Below are 16235 nucleotides of genomic sequence, written 5' to 3' on the forward strand. Positions count from 1 at the left end.
ATTTCTACCAACATTGAGCTCTCTCTGATGGATCAGGCGCTTCGCGATGTATATGCCTGAGCATCTGTAGTGGGATTAACCCCCAACGAGGTAATATTTAATAGGGTAACCCTATAAGAAAAATGCACCACAAAATATCTTGGAATTATTCTAGATGGCAAATTTTAGTGGAAAGTAAATATGGCAGACAGAGCAAAGAAAGCCTCAGTTGGACAGTATGCATTCAGGATGCTGGGAAGCACATAGGGCCCATCGCCCTATCTCTCTTATTGGGTAATTACTGCAATTGTCAAGCCCATACTTTGCTATGGGGTCCTTGTTTGGTGGGCAGTCACACAATGAAGAATGTGTACCATAAAACTAGAGGTGGTTGAATGATTAGCATGACGTTAGCCCTAGAAACTTTCCGAATAGCAGCATTGCATACCTAGTGACCAAAAATATGCTGTTTGCGAGTCCAGCCAGACTTAATGCCTCGGAGCAGCTTGAGTGCAGGCCATATGGCCATAGCAGTATAGCGCCATCTATTATAGGGCGAACGGACTACATAGGCCAGTGCCTGAGCTTCGAAAAACATCTTGGAGCGACAATAGAGCGGTATACACGTGTATATCGATGGTTCCACGTTAACGGAAGGGGTCGGTGCTGCTGTTTAATGCGTAGATGAATCGACAGTAATCGTCCCAATCCGTTTAGGCTAAGCCAAAAGAGACAGGAGTTAAATATGACCCATCAAGTAGGAAAGGCGTGAACAGAACGGCGGGGCTGCAACATTCCTAATATTATGTGCAAATCCTACAACGTTAGACTCACAAAGTAGCTCATACCTCTAAAGAGAGAAGATGTAAGAAGTATCAGCTGCATGAAGAAACGGCTAAGCACGTTCTGTGTGTTTGGAAATTTTAAGCATATCTCCATCTAGAGCTTTAACTGTTTTCAGCTACAAAAAAATAATTACATTTTCGAATAAAACACATACATTTTTACACATGTAGGTTTTTAAATACTACTAAATTTTTTTTTAACCATCAAATGCAATTCACCGTAAAGTAGTCTTACTTGCCAAAAATGCAACTCTAGACCTGAGATTTGCATCAGGTGACCGAGGTTGCTTGAAATTTTGACGTTTAACCCTCCGATGAATGAGAAGGTCCCTAGGGACCTTTTTGCCTTTTCAAACTGAAATTACTCCTACTTGGGCATCATTATAATTTTTTTATTGTTTCAACATATAATTTACTTGTTCTGAACACAAAGACCTAAACTCAAAGACATTAAGGATGATGATAAAAACAAAAAATACTAAGAAAAATTCGAAGACATGAACTTTTTTGCTTTCAAGGAAAGGCATAATATTCTAATTTTATACTACTAGCAATAAACCAGTTCTTAGAATTTTTTGTTTTTATCGTCATCCCTAATGTCTTTGAGTTCAGGTAGACGTACGAAAGAGTATAAAAGAAGTTGTAGTTTCGTAAACCAAATCAGTCAAAGTTTAGACAGCGAAGAGTAAAATCGTGTGTGATAGAAACAAAAATATAAAACTCGCAGATGCAAGTAATTTGGACGTTGCTGAAATGGTTGTACGCCGTAGTAGACGTTACCAGCAAATGACTGCGGATGAAAGGCGAGCAGTTGATAGTAGATTTGCTGATTTTATGGGCGAAGACGTGAATGAAGAAATTGATATTGCTGCAATTGATAATTATGAAGTTGAGGATGATGAAGATCGCACATACCAACCTGCTGAAGAGTCAGATGCCGAAACTGAAGGATACGTCGAGCTAAATGAAGATACTGATGACGACGATGATGAAGAGGAAGAAAAGGATGGACAGGAAACGAATGAAAGTTACTATATTGGTAAAAAAGCACCACCAACATCACGCACTCGTAATCATAACGTGGTCGACTTCACAAGAAAGAAACCAGGACCAACAGAAAATATACACGACCCCTATACAATAATGCGTTCAATCATGACACAGGAAATAATACACTTAGTGCTACGTGAAGCAAATCGTAAAGGCAGGGATGTTACAGCTGCATGGAATTTGGCGAATACCACGAAGAAAAAGGAGTGGAAGCCAGTGACAGTGAAAGAGTTTGACGCCTTTGTAGCAAGATCAAACCATGAACCAGCTATGGAATTATGGGGCGCGACGCGTTGCCCAATATACAAAGCTGCGTTGTCGTACGATCGCTTCATGTGTATAAAGCAATTTATTCGACTCGACAATGGAAATACTCGACAACAGCGAGTCTTCAACAGCAAAACTGCGGCTATTGACGATATTTGGCAAATTTTGCAACATAACTTGGCAGCAGCTTACACTCCTCATGAAACACTAACAGTTGATGAGCAGAGGCCACACCCGCTTCACACAATATATTCGGTCAAAGCCAGCTAAGTGTGGTTTGAAAGTATGGTGGTTATGCGACTCACAGAGTTATTAGCCTGTGAAGGGAATAATATATTCTAAAAAACTGCCAAACCAACAGCGGAAGATAAACCAAGGGCAGAACGTAGTGCAGGATCTTGTGGAAAAATATTTAGATGCTGACCGTACTATATACGCGGATAATTCCTTTACCACTCTTGACTTGGCGCGTATTTTGATGAGGAGGAAGACCGCATATGTTGGTACAGTTCGCTACAACAAAACATTTATTCCACAGGAGTTCAAGAAGAACCCGAAGCGCACAATCAATAGTACATTATTTGGGTTCAACGAAGGGGATATAGCGTTATGCTCATACGTGCCGAAAAAAAAAATAAAGTGGGGAAAGTGCTCTCCACAATGCACTACACCTGCCGCGTTGACGAGCAAACCGAGAATCGGAAGCCCTATGCCATATTAGATTACAACGCCAACGAATGCGGCGTTGATACCATGAATCAAATGCTAAGCACTTACAGCTGCAAAAGAGCAACACAACGATGGCCGTTGGTCATGTTTTATAATATGTTGGACGTCGCTGCATTGGCTGCTTTTACGATTTACAACGAAATGAAGCCTATAAAAAGGAGTGACAGACGGCGGTCGTTCCTTTTACTGCTAACGAAACAATTGGCCACACCAAATATCGAAGAACGTGCCCTGAACAACCATATAACCTCATAAAAATTGAAAAAATTATTTTTGTATGTAGAATTTAGTTATAAACAATAAAAACAAAAAAATCAAAAAAAAAAAAAAAAAATCTTTTATGAAAAAAAAAAACATGATTAAAAAAAAACATCCGTAGGGACTTTTTCGCACGGCCGTGAAGTTCAAAACTGTCACTCATCGGAGGGTTAACGCTTAGTTTTCACACTTAGTATGGTACACTATAGATATGTGTCCTCAAACAGTGCGAAAACATTGATTTAAATTAGAGTCAAACACGTCAGGAGAAACTTAACAAAATATAGACCGCACGTGTAACTTGTTTTCACCATGATAAATTTGACTTTTACGCCCCGATTCTCAGCGTTACCGGTAAAATAGTACCCAGAACATTATGTAACCGAATATCGTTACCAGTTCTTTTATCCGCGATTCTGGTCCAAGTGATAACGCTGTCATCACCGCAAAACGCAAAAATCACCAGTGTCTGTGGTGAAACTGGAAAGGTAGTTTTCTTCGCTTCACGGTTGCGACTTTGGTCCATTTGGACCAAAAATGGTCCCTTCCAACCACATTTGTTCCGCTGGTCCCTCTTCTTCAATTTGGTCCTTTTTAGGCAGTAGACACGATTGGTACTTTACTTTCTTTTTCACTCTGGTAAAATTTCACAATATTGCCCAAAAATTCACCTGCTCAGTCAATAAATGTACCAGAACAATAACATTTCACCTAGGATATAATTTATGCCAGGCTATAAAAATAAAAGTGTTGGCAAACACATTGTCGTTAATTGTTGATGAAATAACCGACAAGATTTGATTTCGGAACAAATGTTTTGTATAAAATTATTCCCATAGGTGCTAGCAGAATCCCTGAGGCCTGGGATCAAAACTCACACTTACTGAATCTAGGCTCATATATGAAGTTTAAACGTTAAGGGAAAAAGTAAGCATCTATAAAAAAGCACTAACAAAATTGCCTAGTTTCATTTATGATTTACTGAGTTTTCCATATACATAGTTCGGCAAGACCAGAACGCAAATTCTGAACCGTATATATTTTATTTCATTGCAATCAACAACATAATTCTAGAACCAAGAGCTTTGTGACCAAAACTAGGTTCACAACATTTGGTTGGTGAAAGACATAGACTTATCCTATGTCAAAATATAGTACCATTTTTGGTTGCATATATATTCGTTTGTTCAGCTTGAATTAAAGGAAAGTCTTCACTATGTTTAGTAAAATTTTATATAGAAACATCCTAAAATTTTGTATTTTATACTAATAAAATAAAACAAAAATTTGGTCCTTTTTTTCGATGAATTTTGGTCCCAAATGAAAACAATGGTGTGGCAAACGTGTTCGCTCACCGAAAATGTCTCACTTGTAGAGGTTAACGAATAAACGGGACGATGTGTATGTATATGCATTTATGCATGATAAGTTTCTACATAGGTATATTGTAATTTATTCTGTGAAAGTACATAATGTAAACAAATACATATGTATAGCAAGAGGCAACAGTTTTTTACTATTATCTTTACTTACTTGAGCTTATTAAAAAAATAAATGTAAGGCGCGATAACCTCCGAAGAGATCTAAGGCCGAGCTTCTCTTCCAATTTGCGTCGTGCTCCTCTTGATTTTCCATAAAAATTGGCCAGACGGGACCTACATGTTTTATGCCGACTCCGAACGGCATCTGCAAGGCAGATGAATTTTCACTGAGAGCTTTTCATGGCAGAAATACATCCGGAGCGCTTGCCAAACACTGCCGAGGGGCGATCCCGCTTAGAAAAATTGTCTTCTAATTGAAAAACCTTATTTCTAAAATTTTGATGTTGCTTTGCCCGGGAGTTGAACCCAGGGCATACGGTGTGATAGGCGGAGCACGCTACCATTACACCACGGTGGCTTCCTGGTGAGCTTACAATTCTTTATTTTTCAGTTTTGCCTTTTTCTAAACAACAGAATGTTGTTACCACACTAGAATCGGGGCATTAGTGGTGTTTTACATGGTAAATTTTCTGAACGATTTTTCGTTTAATCAAATGCGTAAGGGCTGATTTACATAAACGCTTTGTTCGCTTCAAAACGAAGATAAAAGCAAGCGTTTGGAATTCCTTTTAAATGTTTTGGTCTATTTTTTACGTTCAACGAGCTGTTCCAGGCGGGTATTGAACGCAACTACTGCCCAAGAACTGCATCTGCTGGTTAGCTTCCAACTTACCGCAAAAATACATCAATTTCTTTTGATATTAGGGAGTTGCCCTACCATTTAGCTGAATGGCTTAGGCGCTTGCAAACGTAAATAGCGCTGTATTTGAACAAAGCCTTCCCCTCCTTAAAGGAGAAAACATATTTTACTCGACTTTTTGGGTGCAGCAATTTATTTGTATTTAAATCAAGTCACAACATTTGACAGCTCTGTAAATATTTATCCTTTAAATATTGATAGTTGATTGATAGTTGAATGTGAACAAACGAATTAACCTCATTAGCTGCATGTAGCATTTTATAACTTCTGTTTTTTTTTTGCATTTTACCTTGTGTGACATCATTATTTATGACTACAGAGAAAAGAATGTGGGAACTTCAAAAGACGACCATACTTATTTCAATAAAATCAAACACGCAAGTTACATATGTCTATATGACATTAATTATTAAAAGGACATTTTGCTACAAATAAAACATGTATGTTAACAAACCGTTTAAGTTATATTTTTCCATTTAATTTTTCCCAAATCGATATATAAGTTAATGCAACAGCTTACTAAAGTAAAACCAAGTTACCAACGGTCAATAACTCTGCACGCGCAACCTTATAAATTCCAATGCTTCATCATCGATTTAATTGTAACAATTTCCAGCGGCAAAATTGTGCATTACGAAATCCAATACTTCTCAAATACTTCGAATGCAGCTTACCTTCCAGAATCAATTACAATCAATGTTACTTTTCCATAAGCATGGCCGCTTTGTGGAAAGAACTGATTACTTACATCATTACTGGTAATGGAGTAAGTAAACGATCTCCGAACAATCTTCGGAAGTTTATTACTCTAAGGCACACCTTACTGAAATTGTTATCGGCATTGTAGAGGTCACCCACATAACGATGCACGCTTTCTAAAGGGTAAGGAACCTTATAATACAGCCACTATACCAATTCGTGTACTTGTAATCGAAGTGGTAAAGTATAGTCAACACATTGCAGTGCAAATTTATGCAATTGTAATCGGCAGTGTAGGTAGAGCACCCACAGAATTATACACAATTCTGAAGTGCTAAGTGCTCTTGGAACAGAATCACTGTACAACTTAGTGTACAATTCAAAGGCAGGGTAACAACAAAGTACATTTTATTTTAGTTATTATTTATTAGTTATTTTAGAAATTAACCAAATGTGAAATATTTCATCAAAAAACTTCAAAAAACTAAAGTAGCAACTACAATTTCATACTAGATATTATGCATACACATACATATAGGGTGGCATCCACAAACCTAACCTAGATATGTACATACTCTTTCTTATAATTAATAAAAAAAATGAAATATCGTTTGAGAAAAAAACGTCAAAAGGATAAAAGAACAAACTAAAACACGAAGTCCATATTATGGACATATTTTTCTTATGAGTATATCTTTACTAATTTGGTGACTTTTTCCCATCATTCGTTTTTTTATTGTCTGTATTCCCAGCTTTTCCAATATTTTCCTTATTTTTAAGATGTTAAATTTTATTATCGTACTTTCGTTTTGCTAAGCGACCCTTGCTCGTGCTCATGCCCTGCGCTTGCCAGGCTAATACTCCAGCTATTAGGTATGATACAGCTGTCAGATCTAGAAGCAGCAATTGACTTAAGTGCTAGGAAGCTTCTAGTATTTGCCAAGAGGACGGAGCTATTTCATAACATATGTCCTGGTTTTAGATAGGGGTTTTCAGTTTGGTCGTTAAAACAAACTTCTGGTAACACTACGGACTCATTCAGTCTATGTGAGGTCCTCATAGACCGGCCAGATCAACCTAACCTAACCTATGTGTGATAATCCGTAATCCAGGGTGTTATGCGGACCGTGCCTATTAGAGGATTTGCAGCCATGGGATATATTCGGCTGTATTTGAACGGAGCGTTCCCGATACCAGGCCGCCCCGTGAAGTAATGATGGCCTTTGCACAGCAAGGGGCGCTGTTGTGGCGGACGGTTTTTATCCCAATTTTTAACATTAGACCGCTGTGTCCGCCTTGTGGGCAGGTGGTCGTACGACCAATATGAACTCAAAAACTTTAAGAGAAAGTAAGGATGCGAAAAAAGGCGATGGCGTCGCAAGCCGGTGAAGAGGAAATCGCTATCAGCGTTGACTCGGACGCATATAGCAATGATAGTGTGTAGTCAGTGCGCTCGATAAAGGAGCGGCATACTAGCCCGAACAAAGAATTAAGGTTAGAACGGGAACAACGAGATAGGGAGCTTAGGAGAACCCTCTCAAAATAACGGATTGCATTATGCAGCGCTTGGGCCCAGTGGTTGACCCAACCAACGATGGCAGCGATCGCTTGGCATAGGCCCGTGAGACAGTGGAAGAATGTCGAAGACAATTCACAGACAAAAGCTTCCTCCATTTTTCAACCGCATCGAAGAGGACGAAGCCCCTAGAGGCAAGAGGAAACGATCGGCTAACCTGACAAGCCTGTTTTTAAAAGGCAGAAGGGGGAGAGAACGCTCCAGTCCAAAAACCAGGAGGCGAATTAGCCAGAATAACAGGAACCAAACCTCAATATCTGCAAATCGGATCGAAGAGGGAAATATAAGTACTGGAAAGCCATGTACCTCAAAAGCTGTAATACAGGAAGAGGAAGACATTAATGGATTGAGAAGCAAAGGCAGAAGTGTTTTAATAAGCTAAAGAGAGATAACAATCAAACTCCAGTTTAATCGATGATACTAGGGAGCAAACGCTGAGACTCCAGTTTGCACCGAGAAGAAGATGAGCAAAGTTGCGAAGCAGTCTCTGACTGTGGCATTTGTATACTGTTTAATTACTACGTAGGTATGTTTTCAGCTAAAATGTATTGAAATTAATGAAATATTTATATTTAGTTTTTTGTTTATTGGAGTTTAGTGTGTTTCTTTTTTATCTAATTATAGTTATTTTAACTGAAAATGAAAGAATGTTTTCGTTTTTCTTAATGTTTAAATACTAAGTACCTATGCAAGATCAATGAAATTAATGAACAATGTGCAAAAGTTTATTTTTTGTTGTTGTATTTTTTTTATTTATTTGGTTTAAATATTAAATGAAAATAAAAATAACGTTATAAAACGTTGTATAACGTTAAAAAACAATTATTTTTATTTTAGAACATAAGCGTCCGGTAATTGGAATTTTACTGTCCAGTTTCTGAAAAAACTGTCCGGTTACTGGCAAATTCTGACTTGTATCAAAACAATAATTTTTACAAAAAAATAGAGAGTTTTCTATCTAAGTGCCTGATTTTATTAGATTTAGAATTAAGCAATAGTCATTCGAAAATACAAAGTTTTTTAATATCACTTATAAAATGTAACCAAGAAGAGTTCAAAAGCAAAAAAAATTAAATGTCCGGTTACTGGTACATACACCCTAATTTGTAGATATGGCAACAGCTAATTTTGTTAAGCCAAAAAAATGGAAAAGATATTTCTCCAGCGAAATGTATATCTAGTTCCGGAGGTGATATCCAACATCATTATTTAATTCTACTTGAACCAGATAGTTCTAGAGTTGATATCCAACGTCATTCTCCAATCACTATCCAACCTTTGGGAAATTTTATAAAATTTGGAGTTCTCGAGTTGATCTCCAACGTTATTATCATTATCAAATTATTATCCAACCTTGGGAGATTTTGGGAAATGTGTAGTACTTAAATGAATATTCAACACAGTTCTCCAGTTGATATCCTACATTAGATATCGAGTTGAGGTGGAGATGAAAAAAATCTCGAAGGTGGTACCACCAAAACCAGCAGCCGTTTATTGTGAGAAATAAACACCTGGTTTATAGCAGTAATGAAGCGTAAGTAATCAAAAATAAATTATATATATGTCGGTGAAACACACGATTTTATTATAAATGATTTAAATGTCATTCGAAATGATCAATGACCCTGTAAAAGTATATGCAAATTGTGTTACAGGATCTACTGTGCACATAAAATACTTGTTGAATAAATTTGTACGTGATCGAAGGAAACTGTTATCACATTCTTTCTTTTCATGTAAGAGCGAGGTAAAAGCATAATGCTTTACCGAGCGGGCTACTGTGCGCCACGATGTAAGCTATAAGTGCCGAAAAGGTAAAAACGAGACAAGTATGTGAATAAAACTTGTCTGAAGAAAATATGAATTCACAATGGCTCGAATAGAAGAGTGCTTGTGATTTATTAATGAAGGTAAAAAAGGTTTTGAAATCGCACATTTGTTCGCTGCGCTTAGCTTTTTTTTTACCAAAAAGGTTATTTTCAATCAAATTCATTGAAAATTTGTAGTTTTTATTTCAATCCTTACAAAACTATGGAAGGCACTACCAAAGATGGTGAATCGGGCCAAGGAATACCGGCTGACGGAAGTTTTAATGGAATTTCAAGTCCTGTCCCGACATCAGAAGTGGGATGGGCTCCCCTATCCTCAATGAACGCAAATAATGAGCAGCTGCGCCAGATTCTAGAAATGCAGAATCGCAATTCATTGAACTTTTTAAAACAAGGAATCCAAAATCTTCAAAACGGGAGCATGTTGCTTTGCCGAAATTTAACCCTGATGTTATGGGTGTAGATGCTATATTTTGGTGCTCGACTGTGGACGTAATAATGACAGACAATCCGTTGGAAGGCAGTGCGCTTATTACTGCCCTCAGTAAATCGTTCGAGGGTTGCGCTTCGCAATGGTTGTCTCAAGGAAGCTTTGCGGTTATTACTTGGCAGCAGTTTAGGGATTTATTTGTACAACGCTTTGAAGGTGTAGAGACTTCAGCAGCTACGCTCATGAATATTCTCAATGGGAGGCCAAATGACAATGAGTGCATTTCGGTGTATGCAACTCAGCTAGTAACCTCACTAATGCATAAATGTAAATCTCAGACTATAGAATAAATAGCTATCGCCGTGGTTCTTGCACATTCAGCTCGCTTTGACAACAGTTTACAATGTTTGTTATTTAAAACAGACATTAAAACACGTAATGAACTTCAACAAGAGCTTAGAGCATTCTCGTTTGGCAAAAGAAATTTTGCTTTTGAAAATCAGCCTGAACTGAAGAAGCACAAAATCACCATACTTAAAATGTCATTTTTGTGGAAAAGTGGGCCACAAAATCGCTGACTGTCGACTAAAGAAAGACCACAAAGTATCAATCAAAGCAAATCAATCCGGTAACACAGCTGGTAAATCACTCATTTCTTTCAAGTGTGGAGAAGCTGGACATTACGCAGCAAAGTATACCAGAAGCAACAATCAGCCCACAAACAACAGCAAATTCGGTGTTGAGAAGAGAGTGGATATATGAAGTGATTGAACCAAAGGGAGTACTTCGTCAATCTGGTGAGTTATATCAATTCTATTTTGATTTTGGGGCTGAATGTTCGCTACTTAAAGGATCATGGTCAGAGACATTTTCAGGTAAACTTTTAAATAATACTGTATTTTTAAGAGGTATCGGAAATACTTCTATTTGTAGTAATTTACAAATTTTATCAAATGTTAAGATATGCAGTTATTCTCTTGAAGTTTTGTTTCATGTTGTATTAGATAAATATTTAAAGCACGATGTTATGATTGGCCATGAAATTCTGTCTCAGAATTTCAGCGTTATTATTACGACAAACAAGTTTGAGATTTTTAAAGAAAAGATGGCAAATATGTGCTCTAACAGCTCATTTTCTCTAAATACCGATCTGGCAGATAATAAAAAAACTAAGTTAATGTAATTGTTGAGTAAATATTCAGAATTTTTCATAGAAGGTATTCCGCGAACTCGAGTTACCACTGGTCAATTAGAGATAAGGTTAACTGATCAAAATAAAACAGTGCAGAGACGACCTTATAGGTTAAGTTGCGAAGAAAAAGAAATTGTTAGAAATAGAATATCAGAGTTGTTAGAACGCAAAATTATTCGCCCTAGTAGTTCTCCATTTGCTAGTGCGATGATACTTGTAAAGAAGAAAAACGGGTCAGATCGCTTTGTGTCGACTACCGCGAATTGTACTTGAATACAGTTTCTGATAGGTATCCATTACCACTTATATCTGACCAAATTGCTAGGTTACGTGGACCAAATTATCTTACTAGTTTGGATATGGCAAGCGGATTTCACCAATTACCCGCTCATACAAACTCCATTGAACTCACCGCTTTTGTCACGCCAGAGGGGCAGTATGAGTATTTGACAATGCCTTTTGGACTCAAAAATGCTCCATCAGTATTTCAAAGAGCCGTAATGAAAGCATTGGAAGAACTTGCACACTCGTATGTCATAGGGTATATGGATGACATTTTGATAGTCTCATCAACAAAAGAAGAAGCTTTTGAAAGGCTAGGGATGGTGTTGGATATCTTGACAGAAGCTGGGTTTTCGTTTAACGTCACCAAATGTTTGTTTCTAAAATCGAGTATTGAATATTTGGGATATGAAATAAAAGCCGGAATAATTCAACCGAACCCTCGTAAAATTGAAGCTTTTACAGCTCTACCACCACCGCAGTCGGTTCACCAATTAAGACAGTTTTTAGGGTTAGCTTCGTATTTTCGGCAGTTTGTAGCTAAATTTTCACAAATAATGAAGCCGTAATACTTCCTTGTCTCTAACAAAAACAATTTTATCTGAAAGACAGAGCATGTACGACAAAAAATAATTTCATTGTTGACAAATAAACCAGTTTTAACAATTTTTGATCCGTAATATCCAATAGAATTGCATACAGATGCTAGCGCTGATGGATATGGTGCTATTATACTGCATAAAATTAACAATAAACCTCATGTTATCGAATATTTTAGTAAACGAACTTCTCCTGCAGAATCTAGGTATCACTCATACGAGTTAGAAACCTTAGCCGTCGTTAATTCGATTAAACATTTGCGACACTATTTGCAAGAAAACCAATTTGTTGTAGTCACCGATTGTAATTCTCTTAAAGCATCTCGTACCAAAAACGTCTTAACACTGAGAGTCCATCGTTGGTGGGCTTATCTTTAATCCTTTGACTTTGCAATAGAGTATGCAGAAGGCAAACGGGTAGCACATGCAGGCTTCTTTTCTCGTAATCCGCTGCCCTCTGACAACCCTCCTATTGTGAAAATTCCAGAAAAGCATGTTAACTTATCAGAAATTTCAAAAGACTGGCTTCTTGCCGAGCAACAACGAGATAGAGAGGTGGGTTCCATTGTTTGTAAGTTAAAAAATAATGAACTCAACAGAGATGAGGCAAATTCGTATGAGCTACGCGCAGGAACACTATATGGGAAAAAACAAAGAAATGGTAAAACAAAATGTTTACCAGTCGTACCAAGACTTTTTATGTGGTCTGTGATTAACCATGTGCATGAATCCATCATGCACTTGGGTCCAGATAAGACCCTTGACAAGGTATACGAATACTATTGGTTCAATAATATGTCTAAATACATTAGAAAATTTGTTGAAAACTGCATAACATGTAAGCTATCCAAGTCAAATTCAGACAAAATACAGGCAGAATTGCACCCTATTCCTAAAGTTAGTGTACCATGGCATACCGTGCATATTGACATCACTGGCAAGTTAAGTGGTAAAAATGGTCTTAAGGAATATATCATTTTTCAAATTGATGCATTCACTAAATTTGTCCATCTATACCACATTTTAAATATTGACACAGAAAACTGCATTAGGTCTCTGTTGTGGCGGATTACTTCGCTTGTGCGGTGCGGGTGGACTTCTCCGGCTTAGCGGGAGTGGACTTTATGCGGTGGTTTTGTTACTCACAAATTGCAGGTAGCCAAAGGAAACTCAATAGCTTTTGTTCACTTTACTTTAGTTAAGTTAACTTTAGTGGGTTGTACATAAATACAAGTTTTAATGCAATGTACTATTAAATAAAGTCAAGTAAAGTAAATCACGGGCGGTCGTGTCAGCAGCAAGATATGTATATATTTTACAATAGCAAAAAAAAAGTAAGTAAGCAAACGTCAAAATGCAAAGTAGTGAGGAAAAAAACCCCACCTTATCGACGTATATGATACACTACCATATCGGCACCTAGTTACCCCATTAACATTACGAAGAGATTCAAGACAACTTTAAGATCCAACAGTCTCTCAAAGCAACAATTTCACTTTTTGGCGTGCCTACTCGAATAATTGCTGATCAGGGTAGGTGTTGCGCTAGCAAGGGGTTTCGGGATTTTTTTTCTTCTCAAAATATTAATTTACATCTGATTGCAACTGGTGCGAGTCGTGTGAATGGTCAGGTAGAACGAGTAATGAGCACCTTGAAGAATATGTTAACCGCGATTAAAACAAACCAACGCTCCTGGCAAGATGCTCTGGGTGAAATTCAATTAGCACTGAATTCCACGGTCAATTGAGTTACTAAGGCTAGTCCATTAGAGTTACTAATAGGAAAGGAGGCACGGCCATATGGATTGATTCCCATTATTACAGAAGAAAATAAAGTTCATGTTGATTTATTAAGAGCTGAAGCAGCTAAAAATATACAGAAAAATACTTGTTATGATAAGAAAAGGTTTGATAAAGGTAAAGCAAAAATTTTTAGATATAAAGTAGGTGATTATGTACTTCTTAAAAATGAAGAAAGGCATCAGACCAAGTTAGAACCTAAGTTCCGTGGTCCGTTTTTGGTGGCAGAGGTTTTGGAAAGAGACAGGTACATATTGAAATCACTAAACAGTAAAATATCGTACAAATACTCACATGAACACTTGCGAAAACTTCCTGAAGAAGAAATTGCAAATGAGTTGAACATGAGTGATAATGAAAACGTTGAAAGAGACGTTAATAATAAGAAACGTTGAAAGAGACGTTAGTTATAATGAAAACGTTGAAAGAGGCGTTAATGATAATGAAAACGTTAAAAGTGACGTTAATGACGGTATAGATGTTGATGAAGAAGATGTTGAAATAGATGTTGTAAAAGATTAAAATATTGAAAAGGGCGTTGTTGTTGGTAAAATCACTAAAAGACTGTTTTTAACTGATTGTGAGGTAATTATAATCGATAGGTTAGGTTAGGTTAGGTTGGGGTGGCTGCCTGAGGGCACACTTAGGCCAGTAGTAATAGGCCCGTTGTGATACCACGAAAAACACCGTTACCTCTTCTCTTCGAACCATTTTGAGGACCTGATGAAAGCTACCAGGTCCTTGACGTCATGCTTCACAACCTGACTCATAGTATCAAGAAATGGAGCTCCCAGAAAGCGCTGCCGTGCTCCGCTTAGCGCTGGGCAGTTGCAAATGAGGTGAACCACCGTTTCCTCCTCCTCATCTTCTTTACAACTCCTACAGCAACGACGATAAGGCGCTCCTAGCCTTTCTGCATGCCTACCTATGAGGCAATGACCCGTTAGTGCCCCCACAAGTGTGGAAATTGTATCCCTTCTTAGGTTGTACACGTGACGGGACCTTTTAGGATCCCATTTCGGCCAGGTTTCTTTCGACGTTCGACATCCCGGTGTTTGTAGCCATCTTTCGTCGGCTTGACGGTATATGTGCTCTTTTAGCATTAGCTTGCATGTGGACAGGGGCATACCTAAGCGTTCTTGTCCAGGAAGAACCTGCTTGGTTGTACCCTGCCTAGCGAGTTCATCTGCAATGCAGTTTCCCTCGATATCCCTATGTCCAGGGACCCATGTGAGGTGTACACGGTTCTGTTGAGCCATCTCTTGAAGAGATCGGCGACAGTTTAGTGCTAGTTCATAATTGAACGAGTGGGAGCCCAGAGATTTTATGGCAGCTTGGCTGTCGCTAAAGATAAAAATTTCTTTGCCGACAATGTATGTCCCTATCCTAGCTGCGGCTTCCATTATGGCTGCAACTTCTGCCTGGAATACACTGCAGTGGTCGGATAGTCTGAATGAGAGCTGGAGGTCAAGGTCCCTTGAGTATACTCCACCCCCAACTCTCTCGTTTAGCTTGGAGCCGTCCGTGTATATGGAAATGCTGTTGCCCATAGCAAGGCACTTATCCGGCTCCGTCCAGTCATCCCTGCTGGGTATGTTTATCTTAAAGTTGGTTTCCGCAACTGTTGTGGTCGCACAGCGATCCGTGCTAGGAGGGAAAAAACTGTATTTGTTTAGTATACTTGAGTGTCCTGTGGTCCTGTTGTTCCAGCACGACAACTCCCTTAGACGCAGGGCTGGCGTTGCCGCTGCTCGATGACCATCCAGATCCAGTGGAAAGATGTCAGGAATGACCTGAAGAGCTTCGCTAGGCGTTGTTCTTAGAGCCCCGCTTATGCTTATCATGCTGGATCTGTGGACTTTACCCAACAAGTTTAGGTTTGACGCCTTGCTCAAGGCTGGCCACCATTCGACTACCCCATACAGCAGTATGGGTCTGATAATCGCGGTATATATCCATCTGCATATGTTGGGGGTGAGTCCCCATTTTTTGCCAATGGCTCTTTTACACGTATATAATGCAATGTACGCTTTCTTTTGTCGCTGGATAACGTTGTCCTTCCAGTTCAGCTTTTTGTCTAAAACTACGCCTAAAAATTTGGCTTTATCTGCCAGGCTTAGGCGCACCCCATTTAGTTCTGGTAGGTTCAACGATGGTATTTTGTATCGTTTGGTATATAAGACAAGCTCTACTTTATCGGAGTTGACGCTGAGTCCACATCGGGAAGCACACAAGGAAACCTCTCGCAATGCTACCTGCATCAAGTCGCACAAAGTTTGAGGGAACTTGCCTCTGTAGATAATCGCTAGGTCATCAGCATATGCCACGACCTTCCCGCTCCCCCTACTAGTATCTCTTAATAGCGAGTTTACCGTTAGGTTCCATAGTAAGGGGGAAAGGACACCACCCTGGGGCGTGCCCCTTGCGACAAATCGTGTTATCTCAACCTTCCCCAGTGAG

The 16235-nt window shown here is 38.5% G+C and overlaps 1 protein-coding gene across 16 annotated transcripts in view; it reads right to left on the reverse strand.

Moving 5' to 3' along the window:
* The window catches only part of Rgk2 (Rad, Gem/Kir family member 2), a 694072-nt gene that overhangs the window by 413121 nt on the left and 264716 nt on the right, over positions 1-16235 (reverse strand). The window lies entirely within an intron of this gene.

Source organism: Eurosta solidaginis, chromosome 3 (genome assembly GCF_040869045.1).
Source record: "Eurosta solidaginis isolate ZX-2024a chromosome 3, ASM4086904v1, whole genome shotgun sequence".
Taxonomy (NCBI): domain Eukaryota; kingdom Metazoa; phylum Arthropoda; class Insecta; order Diptera; family Tephritidae; genus Eurosta; species Eurosta solidaginis.